This window comes from Vicia villosa, linkage group LG1, assembly GCF_029867415.1.
Source record: "Vicia villosa cultivar HV-30 ecotype Madison, WI linkage group LG1, Vvil1.0, whole genome shotgun sequence".
Lineage (NCBI taxonomy): Eukaryota > Viridiplantae > Streptophyta > Magnoliopsida > Fabales > Fabaceae > Vicia > Vicia villosa.
Window position 1 is genome coordinate 136589221 of NC_081180.1, and position 13369 is coordinate 136602589.

The following is a 13369-nucleotide window of genomic DNA, read 5'->3' on the forward strand; positions in this document are numbered from 1 at the left end:
AAATCTGTGTGAATTGGTATCAAAAGTTCTTGAGGATTTATTATGTAGTAACCGACACCCAAATATGCGGGTATACTTTTAGAACATCATATGAGTTTCCTTGTGCTTATGAATTGGGAAGATATACACTAGGGGGTGGTTTGATACCAACAGATGACCATTGGAGGAATTTAAGCATGGAACGTCAACAAAAGGTTGACACGGATGATGGTTCAAAGGTGGACATAACTAGTACAATAAAAACATTATGGAGAAGTTTTAGGTCACTAGATGTTGTAGGAAATAAGCATTAAAAAGTAGGGTGTGTAAAATTGCTTACCCTAATACGACTTCAATGTTTCTACCTTCTATGCGCATTCTAAGGGGTTGGTAGCAACCGCTGAAATGGTAATCAATCCACTCAACATCAACATCATGTGTGTTATAATTAGGAGGTAGAGACAGTATATAATGTCTCAATTCATATTCACATATACATCTATCATAAAAGTATAGAACAATTGTGTCACTCCATCAAAGACACTCCATATACAAACATATATCATCAAAGTGCCACTCGTCTGTGAGTCTTGAATGGACCTCATATGACATCAGCAGGTGTTAACTCAACCAACACACTCTCCTCGGCTCGTGAACCTTCAATATTCCTTGCTTATATGTGTATCTCATAGCTCGAGGAAGTCCACTACCGCCAGTTGCAACTTGATCTCTACCATCTTACCAATCATTCAAAAATACTCGTAAATTCAACACGGTACAACATTAATATTATCAATAATAAACAAATAAATATATAAATAAATAAAAGTAAAAATAAAAATAAATACTTATAGCAGAGTGGTGTATCTGCTAAGCTGCTTGTAGGTAAACATATATCCATCTTGTAAAAATTTATACACTATGACCAAAGAAGCTGCGCCCTAACTATATATATCTACCACATATGGGCAGATTCCTAAATAATGATAGATATTTTTCCTCTACAATAGTAAAACTCTTTTCTGCAAAAATAGTACAACCGACCAACATCAACATATAAGCTCTAGCAACATAGACAAATTGATCAAGACCTCGATGGCGCTCAAATAAAGTACGCAACCATTGCTCTTATTGTGCATCCATTGTCTTATGTGCTTGTAAATCTCCTCATCTTAAGCCTCCAAGCGAAATAACCCTATCACCGCGTCCTCGGCGATGCATCACTAGTAAAACAAATTTAACTTTTGACAATTTAAAAAAAACACATATCAGATGAACCATAGACAAGTCGTCTGGTCGCTAAAATTAACATTCCTATAGGGGGTCAATACATATTCCTTTAGGAAAAAAAGAATAAAAAGAGAAAAGACAGGAGAAAATAGTTGTTACATGTTAGAAGATAGGCAACGTATCTAGAGGGGGTGAATAGATCACAAATATAAAATGCACCAATTAAAATTCTAGTTTTGAAAGTTTATTAAAAAAGAGTGCGAGCGGAAGATATCCCTATAGATCGAACAAGTCGTCTATACGAACCACGCTATTGGAACTCAGATATGCACTAAGCTATATGGAATGAAACAAAATAAGATTGAATTACTTAACTTCAATCAAGTACCGCGCAATTATTCGTTTAAGCCAAGTTGTTTGCAATGCTATTTCTAATACTAAAGAGTAGAAACATTAAGCTACACAATTTATCAAACACTTGGTGTTCAAACGAGTTTTCAGAATTTTTCGATTGAATTATGTTGATACGAAAACCACTTATAATCAAAGTGAATATTAGTTGATCAACACACCACCTTAAACAAAAACAGTTGAAGAAAAATTCTTATGATTCGATCGATCAAACAATGCTATTTGATAAATTGTGTAATTGAATTAAAGCGAGTAAAGAGTTAAGAGATAGAGAGACATGAGGATTTGTTTAGGCAGTTCCCCACTTTGTTCCCGCGTGTAGGTACGTCTTCCCCTAATTCCAAATATCGAAATTTAGAAATTTTCTTACTATGCAAAAAGTTGATTAAGAGCAACCCACAAACACAACTGTTTGATGTTGATTCAACCCCTTATATTATTTTGATCTTGAGCAAGACCAAGAAATAATATCTAACAATTGATTATTCGACTATTGCTACTCCTTTACGTTCTTTATCTCCAAAGCTTACGCGCGCGATCAATTATACCTATTGCAACACAAGACTTCCAATTCAATTTGTTGTTCTCGCGCTACTCCTTTGCGTGATTTATATCCAAAGCTTTTACTAAGTTGTGATTCCTTCTTGTGTCGTCTTGTAACAAAACCTCTAAATCTACCAAATATCTTAGAGGATAAACCCTAGGTTTTTCCAAATGAAACCCCTTGCAAATCTCAACCTAATATTCTCGACTACACAAGAACCTAATCGGACGTTATCTAGCTTCCTCTAGATGACACCCCAACAAAATATGATTATGTGTGATTTGTTAGTGTGTATGCATAGATTGGAGGTTGAAGATGAAGAGCAAATGCAGTAAGTGCTTATAGTTTCTTCAAGTTGAAATGATGCCTGAATGATGTATTTATAGTTCTGGAAGTTTGGTGGCAAAAGGAGGAAATTCGGAATTTAAAAAATTAAGAGAAAGTGACCCAAGAAATAGTATGTGTCAGCCTATTCAATGCATGTGCCCACACAAAGTATTGAGAATAATAACTTGTGCAGATCTGAATAGGTTTACGAGTTGGCCTAAACAAAACATAGGCTACAACCTTATTTAAGCAAGTACATGTGCCGACCTGTTTGACGAATGTGCCGGCACATAAAAGAATTTACTTCACTATGTGTCGGCCTGAGAGAGCTTGTGTGCCAGCCTAACGTTGACAGAAGCCACAAGCTTCAATATTGAGTTACATGTGTCGGTCTGAAAAAATGTATGTGCTTGCACATGCAAAGCATTTTTATGCAAAAAGCTATTTTTCATGATTTTGGTCAATTTCAAAGTGGTTCTCGATGAATCCTAAGACCTCTATATGCTTTGGGTGCCATGCAAACTTAGGGGATAACAAAAATTACAGCAATATAGTGGTTTTATCATTTTGACATCATGCAAAACTTAACTAGAGACAGGTTATACGCTCACACTACAGGGTTGTTGAAAGTGAATGGACATTTATTTAGTTCAACTCCCACAGTTTCCTTCAAATCTCTTTTGTCCCTTTGAATCTTATCCTAGTCCCCCTTAGGATTTATCACACCCAAATCTTGGCCAAGTTACAACCCGAGTAAAAGGCTTTTTGATATTTGTGTGCATGTATTTCAATTGTCGATGTTAGAGTCTGTTGATGCTTTGTGTCGTAATAATATTTATGTTATGCTTTAATTTAAATAGTTAATGCTTTATGTAGTAATAATTTTGATGTTATGCTTTATGTAGTAATAATTTTATTTTGTTAGGAACTTGCTGACTATGATGGACTCTTTGGTAAATTGTTTTCTTATCTACTTTCACTATCACATAAAGCTACTCACTAGCGCCATATTCTTTAAGCTTAGAATTTGAATTTTTCTTTCCCTTTATCATTCTGAAAACTTTTGAAATTGCATGTTTTGTTTTGTTCTTATTTTTATGTTTTTGAATTTTGATTTTAGAATTTTGCTCGGAGTGCAAAAGCTTAAGTATGGGAGAATTTGATCAGCGTATTTTAATAAACTATCTTTTAATTTATGCTAAGACTTTTATATGACTTCTCCCATTATTTTAATTTCTTTTAATTGATTTTTGAAAGTTAAGCTGAGTTCTGTTTATTTTGTGAATAATTGCTTCTTTTTTGAAATAACAGTTATTTGATACATTTTCGCTATATAGGTCATAACTTAGGCTACGGGATGTCGTTTGACAAGTTCTGATATGCGTTGGAAAGTTGAGAGAATAAGCTACAAGTTTTGTATTGAAGTAAAAAGCTGATTCAGAGTGCAGAAGAGTCGAATAATTCATTTTAGTTACAGACTTAAGAAATAAATAGTTTTGGGCCGGCTTTTTTTTATGTTTTATGGGTCGGTTGCAATTAAGGCTCGATTTCCTTTATTTTATTAAAATAATTTTCGCATCCTTAGGGTATCTATTCTGAATTTTGACAAAAATTAGAACCTTTGTACGAATCTATGGAGAACTAACGCCTTAGGGGTCGATCTACTGGTTCGTGTTCCCGCCAATACTTTGAAGTTTTATAATTTTCAATCCAATTTCTTTTCACATTCAATATTCTTCTATATATCTAGTACGCTTAATTTGATTTCTATAGAATGCATATTGATTTGTTTTGATTAATTGGCATTCCTTAATCTTAATTGCGCTTGCGTAGTTTTTTTCGTTATCGCACTTGATTAAGCCGCATTTGCTTAATTCGTGACCACGTAATTCCGTCATCTTATTTCAAAAAAATATGAGTGTAAACCATACAGTGCCAATTTCGCTTGTTAATTTATGATGTACTCGAAATGGGAATAGAATCTTCTTAGGATTTCGGATTTATAGATATCGATGATAAGTTGGGAAATTGAAACAGTAGATTGGCTTATTTATCTTATGTGTAATCAAATTTTATTTACCGTTATCTTAATCAAAATCATAAACCATTACTACGTAAAAGGGCTTTAAAAGCGCTTTTTTTGGGCTACTGCCTGCGCTGCCGTAGGTAACGAAAGCGCTTTTGAAAGCGCTCTGGTAGCCCCCCTATAAGAGCGCTTTTTCTGGAAAAAGCGCTCTGGTAGCCCCCCTATAAGAGCGCTTTTTCCAGAAAAGCGCTCTGGTAGCCCCCCTATAAGAGCGATTTTTCCAGAAAAAACGCTCTGGTAGCCCCCCTATAAGAGCGCTTTTCCAAAAGTGCTTTCGTAGGTTGCGTTTTTTTTTTAATTTTTTATGCTTTTTTTTAATCTTAGGCAGCGCTTTTAGTAATCAAGCGCTTTAGTAGGTGGCCCTTTAAGAGCGTTTTTTATTTTCGACGATATATTTTCAACCATAGGTAGGACAATATATATATATATATATATATATATATATATATATATATATATATATATACTAATATAATACCATTATAATATCCAAAATTATATATATACATCATTATAGTTCCTGTCAAAGAAACTAAATCATGTAAAGTATGAATACAGAAAGTTTCACATGTAACTAACTCATGTCAAACAAACTAAATCAGTAACATCCACAATATTATACTTCAAATATTGGCAACAGTATGAACAAAGTTAGTAACCATCCTAGAGTACTATAATATTATACTTCAAATCGACACAAATCCTACTCCATGAATAGCTGATGAATATAAAATTAACACAAATCCTCTTTGATTTCTTCCAACTTAAGTCTCGTGTAAGAAGCAGCATAGAAGTCGTCAAAGTACTACAGAACAAAAACATAATATGAGTGATTTAGTTAAATGTAATAAATTATAAGAAGTTATCTAATTAAGTTATAAATCCATACCGTGATTGGAATCTCTAATTGATTCGTTTGAAGGATTTCTTTCATAAACCTCAAAACATAGTATCCGCAATCTGAACTGTTTCGCTGTATCGGACACTACATAGAAAAACAAATAAGATTTTATAGTTGTCTTGTTTTATCAATTAGCATAAATATTATAAGCAAAGTTGTGAAAATTAATGTACCTGCACTTTGATCCAAGTAATGTTGTTTGATTTAGTCCGGGATACTTGTGCGTCTCGTTGACTTCGGAACACTTGTATTGATCTAACAAAAATATAAAAGCATATATTTAGATCAATCTCACAAATAATTAAATATGTAAATATACACGAATATTTAGAACGATCCCACTTACATATCAATCATTGTCTTCATAGCCGGATAATTGGTCCACTCACCATCTACCGAATTCAGAAAATATACCACTTCTCTTATAGGGTTGATAGCAAGCAACAACCAGTGTGCTCTATAAATTAAAACAATAGGTTATATGAAAATTTTGCTATGCAAAAGAAACAAAGATTAGATGAACCAAGAATGAGAAACTAACCCTACTGGTCGGGTATTATACGCCCAAAGAATCAGACTTTCTGTATTGCCGGTGGACAAGAATCTATCGACTAAGCGTTGTCTAACTGATTCCGGTTCCGTAGCAATTATCATTCCGCTGCAATGGGCGGAAGACACGAAACGGAATCTGTTTGACAATGCAGTTGTTGAAAGTATTTGTGGGTAAATATTTTCGGTAATATATCGTATCCACAGGGATTGGTTAATATCACTGCCGTTCTATAGTTGTTTATTTTGAGTTAGGAAAATTGAGTTGGTTTGTTTTATAATTCTAATAATATCAAAAGTAAACAATAAATTAAAAGCGAGTAATGAACTGTTGTTAACGATTAGAGAAATATGTTGAACCTTAGGGTTCATCAACCTATTCCTATACAATTATCAATTAACTCACAATTGAACAATCTTTTGACTCATTATCTTCACTTATCCTCAAATAAGATTCCATGTCTGCAAATCAAATTAGATAACTTTTACCGGTATGAGATTCGATCTCTCCAAATATCAATAACGATAATAGTAATTAAGAACAATAATTATGAAAACCCAATTACAATTCCATCTCTGCAAATTGCAATTGAATCAATATAGTAACCTAGGGCAAAAGTTAAATCCTTTCTTTCGATCAAAGATTCAACGATAATTTAAGAATAAAAACAAGATTTCTTATTGATAATGAATTCAAATAATTGTTCACAGGAATTAATTAATGGTATTGTATATTCATAGGTTAACTACTACCTTAGATTCAACAAGAGGGGTTTAGCTCTCCATAGACATGAAGAACACACAAAGATTAATGGAAGAATTCATCTTCATCAAAGGAATGTCTTCGCTTGATAGAGAATTGGTCTTCAATTGATGCTTGTGGCTGCACCTTCAGATTGCTCTCCTAATTTCGCTCTTCACAAAAGTTCTTCTTTTCACTTGGACGCTAGGGCTTCTATTTATAAGTTTTGGGCTTTTAACGCCGAGGCCGCGGCGCGGCATCGGACTGGCGCGGCGCGCTTCAAAGCAGAGATATTTTCGCGGCGCCTCACAGGACTTTCGCGGCGCGCCCTTAAACAGAGATATTTTCGCGGCGCCTCACAGGACTTCCACGGCGCGTCCTTTGCAATTTCCATCTTTTTCTTCTGCCTTTGAGACTTCCATCTCTCTTTCCTCCTCATGTTCTTCTCAAGCTCCAATTCAGCTCTAAACCTGCAACAATAACACCCACAAGTGATTCGATTTGCTTTACGCACGAACTAAACTTGTTCAGTTCAATTCTTAATAAAAACCTATGGATTTATCACATTTTGCATTGGTTTGGAGACTAAATTACTTCTATTAACACATGAATTTACCATTAATTTACTCCTAACAAACTCTCCCCAACTTAGAGTTTTGTTTGTCCCTAAACAAAATTACTTACCTCCAGCAAAGTATACCGACAATCATGCAACAAGTTTTTCAAAAAGTTTTTCTCAAGTGGTTCAATTTAGTAACTAAGTCAAATACTCCTCTTCTACCTGCAAACTCAGAACATACACATGAAAAAAACTTTGAAAGCAAATTACCTCCAGAAGTTCAAAACACTACACAATTGGAATTGAATTAGCACTAATCACTCTCATCAAAAAGTATGATGACTAAAAGAGGGGTTAAACACTCATCCAATCACTTAAGTCAACAAAGATCCATATCATACGTTCACCAAATTGTTAGCATCAAGTTTTGTGGAATCTGAGAATCAGAAGGTCTTTCTAGGGTTGTAATGCTGTTTAGATTCAAAGAAAAGAAGATAATCAAGGGTTGTTCCTAATCTAGGGAAGCATCCAAATCATAACTCATTCCTTCTTCTCTATACTTTAATTCTCACCCATTCATCTCTTTTCATTCGTAGCTCAGTGTTTCTTTTTCTTTGCTTTTTCCTTTTTTTTTCAACAACTGTTTAGATTCAAACGTTGTTACTTCTCTTTTTTTTTCAAGCTACGACTTTTTTCTTTCACCGCTTACCATAAGTACTTACTCTTCTTTTGAATATGACTCTCCCCAACTTGGAGATCAACCTGTATTCAGATTATATGAATGCTCCCCTACTTTCTAAAAAGGGTTAAAGAGAAAACACATCACCAAATTTTATGGTTGATGATCCAGAACAAAACTTTTATTGAGATCAATACTCACCAGGTATTTTCCTTGGTGCATATTATGATGCTTATCTTGACCTCAGGCTCAAAGAATGGTTAGCAAAAAGATCACACTCTCACAGAAGAAAATAAGTTTTACGTTAGAATAGGCTAAAAGAACTCTCAGATTCAAACAAGTGCCTAAATCACTTTCATAGATTTCCACAAACGATGCAACAACCGGTTTAGCATGATACAAACACGTCAAAATAATTGATGGTCTCCTGCATATAGTAAACAATGGAAAGCTTTCCTCACAATGGTTAAGGCTAAGCTGATCCAATAAACAATGTACCATAAAGAACTTCTGACAGTATTTACTAACACCTTAAGTTTCATTGCACACATTAAGAGTTTGAGTTTGAAAATTCATACCTGCTTTGTTACTTATTGAAAAAGAGAGTGAAACTGAATTTTTTTGAACATTCACTTACTACCACTTTCACGCATGTTGCTCCATTGTTGGTACTTTACTTGAGATTTTCATTATGCTGTAGAAACTACTGATTCTAAACTGGGGATAAAACAAACAAATAATAAACAGAAAATTAAAAAAAGCAAAAGAGTAAATCCACCCCCAAACTTGAACGAAACATTGACCTCAATGTTTCAGAACAAGCCCGAGAGGGTTGAATCACAAGGGGTATTGCCATATCAATTCATTCTTCCTAGCTTTCACCAGACAGGTCCCCTTATTATTTCCTGAAATAAAATAAAAATAAACAAAACAAAATAAAACATTAGAAGTGTGGGTTACCTCCCACGAAGTGCCTCGTTTAACGTCACATAGCTTGACGGTTCATGGTTGAATCATCAACCATTGTCTCTTTTCCTTGGTACTTTTCTTACCAATGTGAAACCCCAAAAGTATTTCATGTTTTCTTGTTTGGTTTCTTCATCCTTAATTCTTACCACTTCAACTCGCGATCTCTCTTCCTTCATTTGTTTTTTCCTCTCCTCAAGAGAGATAACCTCCTTATCCGTTAATTTCTTTGTCGGTGAGAACCTATCCTTGATGAATTTGACAAATTTTGGCTTTAACTTCAAACCTTCTAAAGATGGGATGGTGATTTGCGAACGGCTAAACATTTCCATTGGTCGAAAGCAATGACTCTCCTTCCCTTCTTTATTAGGAACTTGTGGAGGAAGTAATTCCAACGAGAGTTTATGCTCATTTGCATTACTACCCTTCTTCAACTCTAAGCCCACCATATTCTCTTTTGAAAAAGTTTCAACTTTTGAAGTTTCTAACTCATTCACAACTTCTTTGATTATATCCTCCTTTTTTGTTCCTTCAACTAACACATCATCTACTTTTTTAGGAGGTCTTGGATAAGGTAGCTTCATTGCGAGCTCATACTCACTTTCTATATTTTTCTTGATGTTTACATGCTCTATATTATCCTTTTCAACAACATCTTCCTTGTCATCATCATTGTTTTCAACTTCCTCATCAATCACTTTTACACTCCTTATAGAAGCAGCATTGCAGGTTTCTACACAAGTCATAGGGTTTTGAAAAGTTGAGACTTGACTTACGTTTTGCTCGGTGAAGAATTTGGTAAGTTGAACATCTTGCGTTTCCCGGTTTTGTTGAATGGCTAAAGAGAATTGCATGAATTGATTCATGGTTTCCTCTAAATCAGTGGGTCCTCTTTGATAACCTTGATTATAGTGTGAAAGCCTTTGTTGCTGATATTCATGGTTAGCCATATGATACTCCATCGCATCTTCCGGTGTGCACCATCCGATATCATGAAACTCATTAACTTGAGGTGTGAACTGTGACACACTTTGAAGGAGATACTCCATTTGTTGAATTAGGATCTCGTTTTGAGCATGAATCGCAACATTTATATTTGGGTCAAACATTCCGACAAACAAAAATCTACAAAACTAGCAAACAAGTGAAATAACAAGAAAAATAATAATAATAATAATAAAAAATTCAAAATTAAAAGACTATTGCAATAACAAAATCTAAAATAAAGTAACTAACTAAATATCTAAAATAAAGGCACTAAACTAAAAAAAATCAAAAATAGAGTAACTAACCAAAAAAAAATCTAAAATAAAGGAACTAAACTAAAAATCTAAAATTAAATAACTAAACAAAAAATCTAAAAATAAGTAACTAACTAAAAATAATATAACTAAAAATAAGGAAATAACTCAAAATAAAAAAAACTATTGCAATGCGTGCAATATTGACACCAATCCCCGGCAACGGCGCCAATTTGTTGAAAGTATTTGTGGGTAAATATTTTCGGTAATATATCGTATCCACAGGGATTGGTTAATATCACTGCCGTTCTATAGTTGTTTATTTTGAGTTAGGAAAATTGAGTTGGTTTGTTTTATAATTCTAATAATATCAAAAGTAAACAATAAATTAAAAGCGAGTAATGAACTGTTGTTAACGATTAGAGAAATATGTTGAACCTTAGGGTTCATCAACCTATTCCTATACAATTATCAATTAATTCACAATTGAACAATCTTTTGACTCATTATCTTCACTTATCCTCAAATAAGATTCCATGTCTGCAAATCAAATTAGATAACTTTTACCGGTATGAGATTCGATCTCTCCAAATATCAATAACGATAATAGTAATTAAGAACAATAATTATGAAAACCCAATTACAATTCCATCTCTGCAAATTGCAATTGAATCAATATAGTAACCTAGGGCAAAAGTTAAATCCTTTCTTTCGATCAAAGATTCAACGATAATTTAAGAATAAAAACAAGATTTCTTATTGATAATGAATTCAAATAATTGTTCACAGGAATTAATTAATGGTATTGTATATTCATAGGTTAACTACTACCTTAGATTCAACAAGAGGGGTTTAGCTCTCCATAGACATGAAGAACACACAAAGATTAATGGAAGAATTCATCTTCATCAAAGGAATGTCTTCGCTTGATAGAGAATTGGTCTTCAATTGATGCTTGTGGCTGCACCTTCAGATTGCTCTCCTAATTTCGCTCTTCACAAAAGTTCTTCTTTTCACATGGACGCTAGGGCTTCTATTTATAAGTTTTGGGCTTTTAACGCCGAGGCCGCGGCGCGGCATCGGACTGGCGCGGCGCGCTTCAAAGCAGAGATATTTTCGCGGCGCCTCACAGGACTTCCGCGGCGCGCCCTTAAACAGAGATATTTTCGCGGCGCCTCACAGGACTTCCGCGGCGCGCCCTTTGCAATTTCCATCTTTTTCTTCTGCCTTTGAGACTTCCAGCTCTCTTTCCTCCTCATGTTCTTCTCAAGCTCCAATTCAGCTCTAAACCTGCAACAATAACACCCACAAGTGATTCGATTTGCTTTACGCACGAACTAAACTTGTTCAGTTCAATTCTTAATAAAAACCTATGGATTTATCACATTTTGCATTGGTTTGGAGACTAAATTACTTCTATTAACACATGAATTTACCATTAATTTACTCCTAACAGCAGTCCCGCACAACACTCTATCATACAACAACCTTAAATAAAAACATAATAAACATTAGATTATTTTCATTGAAATGTGTAAATAACTGTTCGACTAATTAAATAATATATCAGATGAGTGAATATTACCGGATGTATGAGTGCATATTAGCGACGCCTAGTTGTTCATGCGTAAAAATCTCTTCCAAGTCATCTAGTGCAATATTTGACATGAATTCAATACCAAAGATACCTTCATCCATATTGATTTCACGGAGAGCACCATCCTTCAAATCGGACATATCAACAAGTGTTCCGAGCATCGTCCGGTATCGAGGCACAAAAGCACCACCTTTTTTTGCCGCTTGCTTCGGAGGACCCTTGGGTGGTACGCTACGAACTTGTTGTGTCACTTGTTGTGACCCCCGAGCAGATGCCTAAAAATCATATAACAATCGGTAAAATATAAAATCATGCAGTTTTAGATTCAAATTATATATTAACACCTTAAATGTACCTCTTTTAGTGATGCAATAGACTCCTCCTCCTGTAAAATCCCTTTACCCTTAATTGCGGGTTTTGTAGGAGCAGTCTAAAATTAAAATGTAAAAAATAATTAACGTAACGGTGCAAAATTGACATTCGAAAACTAAATGATTCATAATGGTTTTCAATATAACTCATCACCAATGATAATGAGCTTCGGGATACTTAGGAGCATCTAGTGCTCTACTAAGTACGCTCCTATCATCTTGGTCCTCTCCGGTGGATACCGATTGCGACAAGGTCTTTTGTAATTCATTTACATTTCAATAATTATTAGTGGAGATAAAAAATAAATTATATATTAAAAAACATTTGATTTAATTAAAGACACAGTGTTATACTTACACATTTAGCATAAACTCTTTGAACATCGGGATCGACAGCTCGATTCTTGCCCACACGAGCTTCCTTCCACAACACATGTACTGGAAGTGAGGTTTCCTCACTTTTCGTCTCCTCTAACTATGCATTGACACAAATGATAAAATCGTCAAATAAAACACATTTAGACAATTAATTAAAACGCATTTCTATTTACTTACAATTTTTTCCTCTAAGCGTGCATATCCCAAACGCCCTTTTTTGTATGGACACGCGGCTTTTGATGCTCTCACACTATTTGTGGCACTCCTTTTCCGAAAAGCTTCATCTCTTTGATTTACAAACCCAACCCATTCTTCTTCATCAATGAAGATCTCATACTTTTTTGGACGTCCCGAGGCCTCTTCAAGAAAGTGTCCTTCTTTATCCTTAAGATAGGTGTTTGTTAAATAAGCTTTCCACCCTCTATATCTTTTTTCGGCCAAACTAAGAATGAAGCGTTTACGCTCATCTGGTATGTTAAAAGACCTCTGCAAACAAACATACGCAAAGAGTGTGTTAGTATAAGTAATTTAATAAAATTATCGTCAAGATAATAACAACAACCATATATGATACCTTAAGCTCGTCCCAAATCATGTCTTTTTTCTCGTCCAACTCTTTGCTTTTCAGATTCCATTTAGCTACGGAGACTGGAATATGCAAACGAACAAGTGTACCAATATAGCTTGTCAACTTTGCAGAATTAGGACCAATTGGTTGGTTATCAGAATTCCATTCCAAATTATATATTAATCCTTGGTCTCTATGTCGAATGATTCCCTTCATAATGGTGATGCCTCGTGCAACTTCT